Source organism: Sturnus vulgaris, chromosome 2 (genome assembly GCF_052056855.1).
Source record: "Sturnus vulgaris isolate bStuVul1 chromosome 2, bStuVul1.hap1, whole genome shotgun sequence".
NCBI classification, from domain to species: domain Eukaryota; kingdom Metazoa; phylum Chordata; class Aves; order Passeriformes; family Sturnidae; genus Sturnus; species Sturnus vulgaris.
The window spans coordinates 71,357,959-71,374,270 of NC_142244.1; positions in this window are offsets into that span (position 1 = coordinate 71,357,959).

A 16,312-nucleotide genomic window follows, 5' to 3' on the forward strand; every position below is an offset into this window, starting at 1 on the left:
GATTTGGATAGTGAGAAATTAAAATTTAAAAAATACCTACCTAACTTCTCAACTCCTCTACCCACTTCTCCCCTCTCTCCCTCCTGTGCCTGCCCTGCCCCGAGCAGCACAGGGAGATGGCAAACTGGGGCTGTGGTTAAGTCCATAACAGTTTCTTTTTACCAGTTTTTCCTGCTCACACTTTTCTCTTACTTCAGTGTGTATGCTTTATACATACACATATACATATACATATACATATACATATACATATACATATACATATACGTGTAGGCTTCAGTCCTTCAAGAATTGCTTCAGCATGGACTCATCTCTATTGCCCACAGATCCTTCAGGACTGTTTCCACATGGGGTTGTCCACAGGCTGCAGTATATCTGCTCTGGCATTGTCCTGTGTAGTCTGCAGAGATAACTTGCTTCAATATGGTCTTCATGGGCTGCATGGGAAGAGCTCTGGCTCTTGGAATATGTCTCCCCCTTCCTCCTTCTCTGACCTTGGTGTTTTGGTGGTTGTTTCTCACTTTTTTCCCCCCTTTTCCTCCTGTCATGCCAAATTGCCGTGCACCATTTTGCCCTTTCTTAAAAACGTTTTCCCAGAGGCACCACCAGTACAGCTGACAGGCTGTGCTGTGTCCTGCAATGGGTCTTCTTTGGACTCATGTGGAATGGAGCAAACTGTTCCCAGAACCAAGTCTTTGCATTCCTTAGAAGATATAGAGCTGAAGACATCCAAAAGAGATCAGAAAATCAGGTCAACTGATATGGAATACAGAGGGTCATGTATGAAGTTCAGAGCATTTGACTGTGCTTTCCACAGACATTAATGTTTCCTGTGTGCATTTGTTAGTTAAATTGTATTGGAAGAAGTCGAGCATGTTTGACACTTGACTGGTTGATTTAAGTCTATGTCTTTCTTTTAGTATTGTTAAAAGAGATAACATGACTGGAACATATTTTCTAATTGAATTTTGGTGCTGTTCTATGGGTTAATAAAAACATATGACTTTGAGATTTGATACTTCAAACTCTTCTGCTTGACTTTAGCTGCTTTTGGCTCCACTGTCAGGCCTAGATTACCTGTAAGAATTACCTGCAAGATTACCTGTACCCACTAACAATTTGTCTGGTTCCACAGTAAATTTTGTATAATTATCAGTGCTGTTTCTACTGTAGTCCGACTTTAACTTTCAGCTTATGACAAATGCGCTCTTTTGTTAAATCTTTTATCTGCTAGTTTCCATGGAACTTTTTATATGCAAATAGTCTTGTTTTGAGCCAGCTATCACCCTTACATAATCAAAGATGTAATTTATTCTGCTTTAGAATATGCAGAATTTCAACCAGGAATGCCAATGTCTGATAGTCTGTTATTCCTGTACTCATGATGACAACTTGGTGCTGATAATGAACGTTCCTGCTCTAGCAGTGCCAACGTTGCCACCCATCTTCTTTTTTGTGGCCTTTCACACTTTTGAATCTTCACTGTATGTATTAGACATAAACAGAATGGTCAGTTAATAGAAATGCTTTAATTTTGCCCAAGAGTTGCACTTTGGGCTTATACAAAAAAAGACAATAGCTTTTTGAAGCCAGCTAATTGCTTTGGAGAAAAACAGCTCATTGGCTGCCCAGTCACCTGGCTGCAAGCCATCTCATATTTTGTGAAAGCTCATGACTTAATATTGCAACAATATTGAGTAAAGTTTTGTTACATTAAATACACCTAAAACATTAAGCAATTAGCATTGGGAAGTAGGAGATTTATGAAAAAAACTCCCAATTACTGTTTCAAGAATTCTTTTGGAATTATGCTTTGAAGTATATTAATGAAATGAGTTTGATACTTTCATGTATGGACTTTGAGATTGAATTAATCTCTCTAAAATTTAGCCATTGAAATTGAATTAATCTTGCTAAAATTTAGCCAACTAGTCATGTAAGCGTTAACTGGTATAAAGCAGAAAGACAGGCAGTTCCAGGAACTAATTAATACAGAGAAAAAACATTTAGCAGATTATTCACTTTCTGGAGTTCTCTATCTTCAAAGACTGCAGAGAAAACTCAAGATAACTGATGTTTGTATGTTTGAAATCAAGTGAGGTGAATCTCACCCCTAATGCCAAGACTGGACTGGGGTAACTCAGGATTAGGTATTGCAACATGTCCCAGTGAAGCTACAGCTGGAAGACAGTCATCAAAACTGAGATCACTCAGGTGCATAGCTCAGAAGTTAAAAAAAAAAAAAAGGGTTACTATAATATCATTATAGAATTAAATGAAATAGAGTGGACAGGGTTCTCATGGGGTTTCCTTTGTTTGTTTGTTTTCTTACACCTGTTATCTTATGGCAATCTGTCTATAACAGTAGATATCCCACAGTTAGCTCATCCATTGGGAGAATATCAAAGATTTGACAATATACTCCAACACTATTAGATTATTTATTCAAAGCTGAATTGCTCTATTACTGAATTCTAAATTTAAATGTATTGTTTTTTCTTCTCACATGAAAACATTAGGCCTTATTCTCAACAGCTTTGGCAAGGAGAACAATGTTTTATAGTTTCAGACAAAGTGTAGCAATTACAGCAAGGTGCAGTCCTTTGAGATAAGCATTTGTAGCTGGTAGATTACCATGAAAGTAAGGGTTTTTCAACGAAGCCCCTTCCCCTCTACACTCCATCACTTTCCATTACTGACAATCCATTGGCATGGCATGCATGGACAAAATTCCCTGCACACTGAGAGCTTGGGGATCTCATATCTGTTTGTTAAAGTAACAGTTGCATTTAATCAAAAGAAAAATCCATCCTCCATTAATAAATAATGTATACATCTAACATTATAGTCAAGCAAGAAAATACAAACAGTTCTAGTTTTTGAGTTCCAGTATCTGAGTGTGATGTTTGCCCTTTGTAAAAGTTATACTGCTGACTTATAAGGACATGACATTCATGATACGTTTAGGGCTGTACGGAGTCTTGAGCTTCCATTATGGATTCATTCATGGATTATGTGATTTGGAGATAAAAAATGTCTCTTGAGCTTTAGGTTGGGAAAAAGGGCTTCAGCCAGACAGAGTTGTGTTTAACAATTACACAATGTTAAACACTAAACACATCTTCATAAGAATGAATAAATGGGGGAAAGTAGGAGAAGAGTTTTCTGAAGGGTCCCTATTTCTTAAGGTTTCAGATTATTTAATAATTTGTCTAGTTCACTCTAAACATTCTTCCCTGTTTCCTATATTAAAAAAATATGAAAACTACATCATTTACAAAAATTTCAATCAGATTCCAACCTAAGCTATTAACATTTGTACATATAACACAATATGTTTACTTTGTGTTTTACATGAGAAGGAGTCTACTGATTTTTTTCTACAGAAGTATCTTTTTAATAGATTTTGGGAACTTTTATCTTTCTAAGAATGCAAATAAGGGCTACTAAAATTTTCAAACTCAGTAGTAATTTGCATTGTTATTAGTGCAATTTGGGTATTCAATTGAAAATCCTTTTTACATTTTTCAGCACTTAATTCACACTTTTAGAAGATGGATCTTCTTTTATGAAATTAATTCATATCTTTAAGCATCTTTGAACTTTATGGAAATGGTGCAGACAGTGTAAGTGTATCCAGAGTTTTATTATGAGTGGAAAAATAAGAGAAATATCTTATTCTTTGTTTGCTTGCTGAAAGCCAGGTATTGCTATACGAGATTCCCTAGGCTACCCAAACATTTTAAGACATGACAATGGAAACCCATTGACACCTTGGAATCTAACCATGTGCTAATGCATCTCCAAAAGTGATGCACTAGAACATGGGGTAACTAAATGAGCTTCTCAGGATGTAATTGCCTAATCTTAGAACTCACTTATATTTAGGTGACTACAATGTAGGTACTGATCTAGGATAAAAGGTATCTGAGCTTCCTCTTAGTCAGAGGATGTCTACACAGGCTTCAGCTTTATCAATATAGATATGTAGTATTATTATATGCTGTTAGACACCAGTTACTTCTCCATAATTTTATATTGTACGTCCTTTTTAAAATTTCATGGATCTCATGTAGAGATGTCTTGGATACTACAGACCACTTAATATTGCTATAGATGACTAATCCCACATCTGTTCAGTCTAGTCAAAAAGGTTTAGGGAGCTATTCATCCTAACATAAAACACCAAAATCTGGTCATCTGAATACCTAAAGTAGCTTGCATATATGACAGACATAGCTACCAATGGTGAAGAAATCAAACATAAGAACTAGACAGATCCCTTACTTTGGTGACATTTTGATAAACATGGATGTGTCATATCAATTTAGATGCTTCGCCCTCCAATGACAGCTTCTGAGGGTACAAGATACTGGTGTCTGACATCACTGTACAGGTTTCTGCAGGACAGCTCACTGTATCCTCTCCTCTCCTCTCCTCTCCTCTCCTCTCCTCTCCTCTCCTCTCCTCTCCTCTCCTCTCCTCTCCTCTCCTCTCCTCTCCTCTCCTCTCCTCTCCTCTCCTCTCCTCTCCTCTCCTCTCCTCTCCTCTCCTCTCCTCTCCTCTCCTCTCCTCTCCTCTCCTCTCCTCTCCTCTCCTCTCCTGCCTGTCCTGTCCTATCCTTCATACTTAGAAATTAGGTAAGACACAATGGCTGTAGAGATAATTTTTCTACCTCTACTTTCTTCAAGTAAGGCCAACGTCTTGCTTTTACTGTACCCTGAGCTGTGCCATTTCCTTGGCTCATGCTGATGGCGCAATCCAGCCTTGCTGAGAATGAAGTTACAGAATTTGTGTTTTCAGTTTGTCTCTGGCAACAGGCAAAAAGCTGCTTCAATCCACAATTTGAGACAATTAGTGATGATAGCATTAACATTAAAAGACTAGTGAATACCATGTAATTTAAATTATGATCAGATTAAATTATCTGTGGTTGAGCACATGACTAAACTGCTGCAATATTCCTGAAACATGTTTGAGTTTTTAAGTGAAAGTGTGGTCCCAGTAGAAAAATTGGTACTAATAAGATTTAAATTGGTTAAATTCTAGCTTTAGGTAGTATTTAACACATCGCTCTTAAGTTTCACATGTTAGAGTAGCTGCAGATCTTTTGAAACTAATATATACAGGCTCACCTTCTATATATTCCAATTATGAATGTAATCCTTAATAGGAAGACAAAGTCATGCAAATTTTCTGTAAATCTAATAGCTTTGTCTAGACAAATTGAAGAACAATATCTTACCAGTTTGCTTACCAATTTGTTTCTGTGTTCTACGATTTGAACACTAAATAGGTATATCAGAAAGAAATCCTTTTCATTCTCATCACATTCATCCCAACAACTGACTGATCACAATTTTTAAAAAGTGATATGTCTGTTTTAAATCTTTGATTTTAAAAAGTGGTCTGATGGGTGAATTTGAATCTTTCCCTATTTACATTTTCCAAGAACGCTATGACATTAGAAGGCTATTCTTTCTGCATATGTTGTACTTTTCTGGACTGAATTCTCACAGAGCTCTTCTTTCCTGTTTGCTCTGTCTGTGTGTTGACTGCTCAGCTTCACCAGTCAGTATGCAAGCATCCTTGGAAATACATGTAGGCAGTAATATTACTGATCAGACATTTTAATGCAATGTGCTAAGAGTATCTCATTGCATATATTGAATCAAATTAGTCTTTAGGCATTACTTTTATTGACATTTTCTTGCTATAGCCATCTATGTATCTTCCAGTATTTTCCAGCATCAAAAACCTAAAAAACTTCTGAGGTGGATGTAAAATTTATGGTTATGCACTTAAGTGCATTTTAATTTTTATTAGGGTTAAAAAAAAAATAAAAAAGCTACAGTGCAGATGGTGAAATATTTTCCTTTTGTATCAGTAGGAAATAAGATAACACTTAGAAATACTTTGCTAAGAATGCAATGCTAAATGGAGTTTACCTCTGCATATAAATTTTCATCCCTTTTGATACCCAAATATATTTGTAATACTTCTCTGTTTTTATTTTAATTTGCAATCTAATCTGTTTAGGGATAGAAGATGTAGCAATGAAATAAGATATTTTTGGGTTTACTCTTGTTAATTTTAGTTATTCTGTTCAGTATTAGAAAAAGCATCAAAATAAATAAAAATTTTTCTTATTTTACCCTTCATAATGATAATATTATGTGGAAAGATATTGATATATATTTATTTTGCCATTTTAATTATGAAAACAGCAAAAATCTACTGCTCCCTTTTTAGCTGAATTGCACATATCATAGTATACTAGATCTTCTGTTTCTCTTTTGTGGCCGTGATAATTGAAGGAACAGTTTTCTTTGTAAAATAGGCATCCAAAGTATTAATGTTTCTGCAAACAGGGGATCTGTTAATTCTGCTTGATACACAGAACATATCCATAACGGATTCAGTAGCAAAGCATGACACCAAATCTATCTGAACGAAAAATCTAAATTTTAAATATCAAATGCTTAGTCCTTATAGATTTCCTAGATAGGAGTTTCTGAGACCTCCAGAGGGAAAAGGAACATATTGAAGTAAATATGAAGTAAATGTGAAGGTAAACGTGATCCAGAGTGTCTCCTGTCCAGTATTTGCAATGTTAGAAATATATGTTCCCATATTTCACAAAATCATGGAATATCCTGAGTTGGAAGAGACACACAAGGATCATTGGGTCCAAATCTGGGTTTCTTACCAAAATCTCCCCATCACAGAAGTGGCTTAACTTGCTGTCTTCAGAAAGGGAATTGTTTCTAGGGAGAAAGAACAGTGAGATACACATTCTTTGAACATAACATCTACAGAATCATAATCAAAAGTCTTAGAAATTACTTTGAAAATTGTAATATGAGGATGCAATTTGCCCTATATGGGACAACAGCTATGCATCTATAATGTTCAGTGAAATCTCTGTTTCCCTCGGCCTTTTTGAACATCCCCATGATCATTCATTATGTGCAAAATTATTTCAATACTTTCCCCCATAGTAACAGCAAGTGACAGCACTCTGTGTACTGCCGTGCTGCAGCACTCTTATGCCATTCACTTCTAAGAAATGTAAGCAGCCTTTATGTACATAAAAAAAATTTCAATTAAGCATTGTGTCCCATTTTTCAGCACAAGTATTACCTTCAAGCAATAAGGAATAAATCGCTTTATAGCTAGGAAAATACCCAAGGTAATTCAAATCATTCATACTGTTATGATCCTTGTCCCTATGATACAAAATGTACTCATTCTGCAGTTATTCTGTAATGCTGATAAAAGATAAAGAATTTCCCTTTAAAATATTTCTAATATTTATGGAGACATATCTTGGGTTTATTCAAGACTTTTTTTTCTAATCTAACAAAAATTCCATTGTGAATTTGGATGAGAGATGTGTCAATTTAATACATGTGAATTAATGTATGGGTCATCTTAGTGCTAGTCAGAAAAATGTTTTGTTTCTTACATATCTAAGGAGCATGCGCAGGTTGAAAATTATTGGTCTAAGTCTATTTTAATAGAATGTCATTCATACACAAACCCCTATTCTGTAGGAGAGTAAAAATTAGTGTGATTGGCCCTAATAGTTTTAGCAAAAAGAGCTCACAAAATTCTGTGGTAACAACTGAAATTTTAAGAAATTTTATGGGTTTTTTTTTCTTTTTTAGCATAAAAAACAAACTCTTTGTGCTTAATAAACGTTGTTAGTTACTTTTATAAATTTATCTAAATTGCTATGAAGTTTCATAGTCACTCCTTGAAGCTAATAATCCGGTTTGTTTCGTCAATCCAAGCTCTCATTATTTCCTTCTGATTTACTTTCACAGGATTCTGAATTCTTTCTTTGATAGTTTGAAGTCTGGATTTCATCTGAAAGGTCCCTCTTCTCCTGTGATGGGGAGCAACATGCAAGTTGATATAAAAAATGTCTAACTCTCTCTCATAGTTTCATTTTGGAGATAAAATCAAACTTCTCCTCAGGAAGAGGACAGTCAGTCTCTGTCTGAAGACAAGTTAGGAGAAGACACCATGATTGTAAAAACTGCTGTGAGTCCTGAATGGTGTGCATGTGAAAAAGAATAAATGAGAAAATGCTGCATGCAACATGCAAAAAACCCATAAAAAGCAATATTGAAGCTGGGATATATGCAGAGGTGTAGCAAGGAAGTTAGGCAAGTCAGACAAAGAAAACAGAGTAAGAAAAAGCCTCCAAGTTAAAAGAAAACAAAATATAAGGATGAAGAAAGGCCAGCTCTTCAAAGAGAGATAGAGACAGATGGTATTAAAGGGATTATCTGATGATTCACCCAAGGATTAAATGAAAATGTTCCACATATTTCAAATGGAGAGAAATAGTACCATTTGTGTCCACTAAACCTGTAGGATAGCTGCACTACACACATGTGCTTGTAAAAGTACATATGTACTCAATTATACTATCGTTGAATATACATCTGAAGCTACAATAACTATAAAAGTTCTTGGTTTCAGGAACCTTTTACTTGTCAATGCACAGCTTTGCCATACTAAGGGGAAGATAAAGAATTCAAGAAAATATAACAAGATTTTAAACGTTATTTTTCCATGTCATCATTATATCTCGAAATATCTTGACAAGTTTTTGAAGGCCTGACTCCTTAACACCTGAAGATGCCAAAGAGCAGTAGTGTGAACACGAAGACCAGCTGCTGAGTAGCTAGCTGTATCATAGATCTAGCATTGTACAGCTGCATAACAGCCTTTCCCAATTTCAAGCATAGCTAACTGATAACTCCTGCATCTCTTTCATCCAGAAATCCAGTTTCAAAAAACCCCCTGTGGGTGGAAAAGAAAGAGAATCTTGGTGTTGGCTTATGAGTTAGGGTTTTTATGCTGCAAGCCCAATATGAGTGCTGTTTATCACTGTGTGAAGATTACTTCTGATAGTTGCACATCCAATCCACACACAGAAACACCATAGAACCTCTGTCTGGTTCAGGTTGAAAGCAGCTCCTGATGAATTCAGTGGAATTTGGCCCATCTACTTTACTCTATTTTATGCAGCTGCACCAGAGCATAAAGCATAATATTATTCAAATACCTCATCATGATAAAAAATATTACTGACCTAACTGAAACAGGACTATCCATATCACAGATGGATTACAAATGACATTTGATGGTTCTGATTACTGCAAAAAGTAATAAGAGTATCCCCTCAATGATAGGAAAAGACTTATGACTGAAATGGAGGGGGAGGGTCGAAGAAGAATTGTTATACACCCTAAAGAAATTTAAACAATTTTTGTAATAGTTATAGCACATCAGTGATATTTTCCTGATTTGGAAAAATGATTGTAACTCACTGGAAAGGTTTATTATGGAGCTGAATAATTTATACCTCACCATTATATTTGATGAAAAGCAGAGTCAGAAGACTGTTAACTATCTTGATGTAAGTCAGGCACAGATTTGATCCCAGTGACAGCAGAGCATATTTTGGGTTTTTGTGGATGAGATGGAAGTAATCACTGGAAGAAATCTAAATTTTTTTGAAAAAAGCCTTCAAAATAAGAGAACATTTTATGTAATACTTACATTAACACCAGATATGGCCATGCTCACCAGAGTTTACATACTATCCCTGTCAAGTCATCTCTGTCCCAGCATTATGACAATATTAAATGAAAATTATTATGATTTGTAGAAGCAACCTTTTTGTCACCACAAGGATTTTCTAGACTTGTTTCACAGAATTTGCGGCAGTTTTGATGGAACAAGGCCAACTCAAAACTGAAGAGACATACTTTGAAAATGGCCTGAAAAAATAGTTCCTACCCATTGCAGAGGAGTGGGAATAGGGGATTTCTATATTTATGTATAATTCCCAATGAATTTGGTCCACCTGGGGTACTGTTCACACTTGGAATCCCAATTCAAAGACCATCAGACAAGATCATATAACATAAAGATATTTGTTGACAGAGTGCAGCAACTGCTTTGTTAGACATTTTCACTTTACTATCTGTAATAGGTCTTAGAATATATATTGGCATATTTCATGCCTAAATACTGTAACAAAAATATATTTGCTGAAAGTCCAGTAGTTGCTTTTAAAAGGAATAAAAGGTATTAAAGATCTCTTGATACATGGCAATGATGCTAAATATATCAATAAAAGTAATTTCCTAAGTAGTCCTGAGCTAAAGTGCTTTCTTCCCCAAACCACAAGCAGTTTATAAAATGACATTAAGACAAAATTCACTTATCCACTCCCTGGTTGGAGTCTTTGGATAAAACAGAGACATTCCACCTTAGTGACTGTTACACAGTTATTGAAGTGCCTCTGTTTTACAGTTTATGCCACAGAGAAAGCCTGAAAAAATCTGAGTTTTTGAGCATGAAAATTCACCTGGGACGAATTATACATCTCCACCTGGAACAAAAGATTGCCTGGAAGGTAAGTCTGATGTAAAATCTGGCTTAACATAGATAGGCCCAGAGTGTCTGGTAGCAGACACATGGTTAAGAGCTCCAGTGCTGAATAAAGAAGTTCCCATAAAGCTCCTCAGGCTACAAGGATCCTCCCTTTGACTCTACAGTAGGATCTTCAGGGTTGATTATGACCAACATGGCAGATATTCACAGGAGGAAAATACAAGTATATCCATTGCTTGGGGTGTAGCACAGGATGCATTTACTTGGACAGGATTTGAACCTCTGTCAGTCAATCCATTTGCTCTGATAGAGTACGATTCCCATGCAGGTATCTGAGATTGTATGTGGCACCTGAGTGCCAGATAAAGCTGAAGATGGGCTCAGGCCTCCTATACAGCATGCTCTATTTAGTGACTCCATACAGATACCTTGGATATCTCAGGGTACGTGAAAAAGCATTTGATTTTTTCCAGAGAAATCACCACTGAATGAAGCCTCTGTTAGTGGCACTCAGTAGAGAAGATGATTTCAGGTGTTTATTTTCAGAAGTGCAGATATCTTTCCTGTAAGGACCTGGTGTCACCTTCTACAGATCCTCCAAGGATCTTTAGGCAGGCTGTTCTGTAGATGTTTGATGTTGCTTCCCAGAATGATGAGATTCAAAGAGTCTTTGGGAGACCTTTGTTACACCCAATATTGAAATAGCCTTTATGTGTGCATTGATTTCAGCTGGAACAGAGTTAAATTTCTGCATAGCAGATGATATGATGTCATGTTTTCCATTTCTGACCAAACCTTCTAACTTTAAGTACTGCTGAACAGTGTCTGCAGTCTGAAAGTCTTCTCTGTTTCTCACTCTGCCACCATCCAGTGAATAAACTGGGCCAACATGAGGCTGGGAGGGAACAGAACTGGGCAAACAACCCAAACGAACCAAAGACGTGCTTCATGTCTCAGAATGTCACGCTCAGCAATAAGGAGGGAGATGAGAGGGATTTATGTAGGTTAGCCATCTTTTGCTTGGAACCTGGCAGGGTGTCCCTCTACTGCTGTAAGGCAGCGAACAATTGCCTATCAATTGTTCTATTTTGTTTTCTGTTCTCCTTTCCACTGCTCCTTTGTTTATAAAACTATATTTTTCTTGACTCATGAGTTTTACCCTCTCTTTTTTCTTCCCTTGTTCCACTAGTAGAAGGTGGTAGAAGGTGGGCAAAAAGTGTGAGCAGCTGTATAACTGTCTACCATGGTTAACCCAAAACAGCACAGCATAAACATAAATATTATTTTTGTATCCAATTTGTTTTCAGTGGTTTCCAGTGGTTTGCATTCCCCATGCCTAAGACAAAGATCAGAAAAAACAAACTATATTGATTGGCAACAATTGGCAAACCCACCAGTTTTGTGCTTGAGGCCAGACTGGAAAGTAGTCCCAACATCTCTTGTCCAAATTAATCTTCGTTTACTGACATTTACCTTTGACTACAGTACTGCACATATTCTAAATCACTCCACAACAGAAAGACACGTGTTAGAAGACAGAATGTGTTGTGGCCAGGTTCTCTTGGGTTACACCCAATCAAGGCTCCAAGAAAGATACAGGACTCTGTTGAAGGGTGTGCTGTCTGCAGTTTGGTTTTGTTCCATTCCTGGAAGCCTTTTTCCTCCCCCACTCTCTCTACATTTCCAGACTGACTGCCAGTTGTATCTGCTTTTCAGCAATTGAAAATTTGGATGGGTAGACAGCACAGATGTGATTGCAGAAGCTGCAGTGTAAGTCACCAAACCCTTTTGATCTTATGTGATGTTAGCAATGGTGACATATCTGCAGAGGCTGTTTGACTATTTGGCAAAGGCCAGCAGAAGTTACTGACTCTGTAATCAAAATTTCCTGTTTGGCATGTTCCATCCCAACAGTCCTGTAGATAAATGCTATTCCGTTTTATTGGAAATTACAGTTCCCTGTTACTTAATGGAAGAATTCTAAAATTATTACTCATCTGTAATTCATTAAAAAATGGGAGAAATTAACTTCTTCCATGGATATGACCAAGGGTCAGATTCTGCAATGAACTATATAACCTGTGAAAGTTTATTGAGGACTCTAGAGTTGTTTGGGCTGTAGATTACTGAATAATGTGGCACAGAAACTGTATAAGGGAACAGAGGGAGCCATAGTTTAGCTTCATACATTTCTATCAAAGATCATGAAATCTCAAATTTGTTTGCTGCCTAAAACTTGACCATCCTGGACTTTGTATCTATGAATCATATTTTTGTTTCTGTGGATCCAGGCCTAATAGTAGGCAAGGCTTTTGGGTTGCAAATCGTAAGGACAGTAAGGACAGGTGATTCCCAAATATCTTAGTCCCCAGAGACACCCCCGTTTGCAGCACTTCTCCTTTTAGCTGAGTTGGTGCCACCACTTCCCAGCACGGGGACTCACACAGCACCAGTTCAGAACAGCTATAATTCTGGATCCTGTCAGCAGAAGGTAAGACCATATAGTGTATCCAATTGTCCCTGTGTCCAGCATAAGGCACCTGGGTCCCCACACAGTAATCTGAGCTGCATTTTGAGGCCAGACTTGGAGAAATGTGTTGCAACATCTAGCCATGTGGCACCAATCCCTCAACTAGAAAGCAAAGGTGATTAATATTAGTTCAAATATAATCAGGAAGGCCATTCAGCTACTGTTGTTTCTTAAAATGCATTTTTTAATTAAAATGAAACTTCTCAATCAGCAGAGTAAGCAGTTAATGATTCAATGTATAAACTCTTGTGAAACCCGAACTGCTGTTATTGCCAGACATGGAAGGCCAACAGAAAATATCCTCGGGCATCTCTAATAAAGGAAACAATGCTTTTGTTTGTTGAGAGGATTCAGGGTTTATTTCTGTGCTGACACCCTGAGTGGAAGAGAGGAGCATACAACAAAAGTGGTTTGACAGGGGCAGCTGGCCCGCGAAGATAGCTGTTTCTTAAACAGACTGCAACTTATTAGCTATTTATTTTGCCATTTTTCCTTGCAATGCCATTGGACCAGTTCTGTCCAGTAGGTATTTTTCATCTCATCCATTTGATATATTATGGGGTTTATGAGGGTGGCTAATAGGCAGCTGATTAATTAGAGTTGCCACTGAAAAGAACCTTCATGACCTGGTGACTGACTGATGGGAGGAAAGAAATGTGTGGCTTGGATATAAAAATTATCAATTATAAAAAGGTTTATGCAATTATATGAAGCAAATACCTCAAGAAAGTGTTGCTTTTCTTGCTGTTCACAAATCCTTTCTCTTTCTCTTTCTAAAAACTGCTTTTCCTATTTTTTATTCTTTTTTACTGTTGCACCCAGAGACTGCACCAAGATTGAAGGTTGCTGCACTGAGAAGGGGAAAAACAAATCCTAGAATGTCCAGATCAGACAGGCTGCTTTGATGAACTGAAACTTCAGGCTAATATTTCTCATTCAAAATAAAACAGAGAAAGATAGGTGAAAATATTTTTATTCATTTATTTTCATGATTTTCTTTTTCTTCTATTTTTATTTTATCTATCTGTTCTTCTTTTTGTTCCCCTTAAGCTTACTTGTTTCCAGTTATTAATTAGAAACATTTCCGAGCTTGAGATGGGAGCTGTCTTTGATGAAACTTTCAGATAATGGGCAATGGAGCTGGCAAAGGATCTAGAGAGAAAGTAATATGAGGAGCAGCTGAGGGAGCTGGGGTTTGTGGCCTGGAGAAAAGGAGGCTCAGAGGAGACCTTATCACTCTCTACAACTACCTGAAGGAGGGTGTAGACATTTGAGGTTCAGCCTTTTCTCCTAGGCAGCCAGGGATAGGACAAGAGGACATAGTCATAAACTGCACCAGGGTAGGTTCAGGCTGGACATGAGGAAGAATTTTTTTACTGGAAGGGTGACTAAGTACCAAAACTGGCTGCTCAGGGAGGTAATTGAGTCACCATCCCTGAAGGTGTTGAAGAAAAGATGGGAATGACACTTAGTGGCATGATTTAGTTGACAGGGTGATGCTCAATTATCTTGGATGTCTTTTCCAAATTCTGTGAAAAGTATTTCAATTTACATTTCACATCTAGAAAATTTCAATGGAAAGGAAAATATTTCGTAACTTACTTGTTTAAGTCTTGTCCTGTAGTGCTTATAATAACAGCTGTTAGCATGAGACACTTGTTCTTCCCTTCTTTCCCTCTCATGAATTTTGGAAAGGAATGTAACACTTCAGAACTGACCTGAGGTCCATCTTTTTAAACATATTATATATGAGACTATTATTACAATGTCTTAGAGTCTCATAACGTTTAATAAATTCAAGCTCATAACTTCCCACTGATTTAGAGTGGTAATTACTCACAGTGTTACACTGTTTCCCATATTAAGCCATCCCAAATTCTTTTAAGACCTTGCAATTAAAATTTACTTGAGAGAATTGATGAAAGCTTCTTTTTTCTGAATATTAATGATAAAAAGAATATTGTTTTGGGGAGATGTGAATATAAGTGAAAGCTCCATATGCCGAGAGGTGAAGTCTCCAGCTGTCACATTGAAATCCATAGTTTTATATGTGTGCTTAATCCTTTTCATTCACTAGACGGTTTCATTATGATAGGAAAAATTTTCTTACAAATATAAAGTGTGGAAAGGCCAACTTTCAGGCAGATTTTTGAACTGGAAGAGTTAAACGTATTTAAGGGCAAGGAATGAAAAAAAATGGTGAAGCCTGTGAGTTTTAAGAATGAACATCAGGACATGTGGCTAGATAGAGGTGGAATAAAACCACAGTGATGTCACAGGAAGAGATGTGTGAACCAGAAAAATTCTGACTGAATAAATGGGAGTAGTTCAACAGACAATTTATCTCTTGGTACGGGTGGAGGCTGAAAAATTTTTGCTTTAATGCCACAAGAACAGTGAAAAAGCAAGTGTGATAGGATGAGAGACAGGTTAAGGAGAATTAGAAATCCTAAGAGGTGTATACTGTTTTTTCTCGCTATTCATTTGCTATAAAATATTTCAGCTTATCTTTTGAAAAGGGAATATAGTGGAAGAGTTTATTTCTGTTTGTATATGTTTTGTTTCCAAACTGATTTTCTTTAATTGGGCACTACCAGCTCTCAACAAAATAAAAATAAATTTCAGCAATGTTGAGCTATTGGAACCATTTAATAGGAAATAAGAATTTCATAAACATTGATTCAACCCCTGATCTGACCTTGCTTAAATGTCTTCTTGATATTCTTAGTAAATTAATTCTGGTCAACCTGAATAACATCTTAATTAAACACCTTCCTCCCTAAAGATCTTTTGCAGTACTCCTTGGTAATCTTCCTCCAGCCCTAACTTCTCTTTACATGGTGACTCCATTCAGAGCTTTTAAATGCTGTCATTTCTAACACCTTTGGATAGACTATGTTTTCTGCAGCAAACTGGCTGGCAGGTATGGACTCTCCTGTTATTTTCACTCCTGACTCAGAGCACAAAGCACTTCAGAAGAAAGCCCTTACAATAGTATAGCTTGAATACATATGATATCGACCTCTTCCAGCTAGGCAAGGTGAATGATATGTGTGATACCTTTTGTGAGATACAGAGACTTGTGCAGTCTTGGCACAGAGATGTTTTCTTATATAGTATATAAGAAAGTATATAGTATAGTCGAGGAAATCAGAAGCAGGGAGATGACTGATTATTTTTCTTTTTTTCCTTGTATTCCAGGTGCACTTGAGCAGCAAGTTAAGAACATTAAGAATACCCTGAAACAAATGGAAAGCCCATTCTAGTGGGTCAGCTCAAGATGGTAGAATTATTGGGCCAAGTATAAATGTTGCACATTCAGAGGCTTCCCTTATAGTTGTGCACAAATAGTGGTGAGGATGA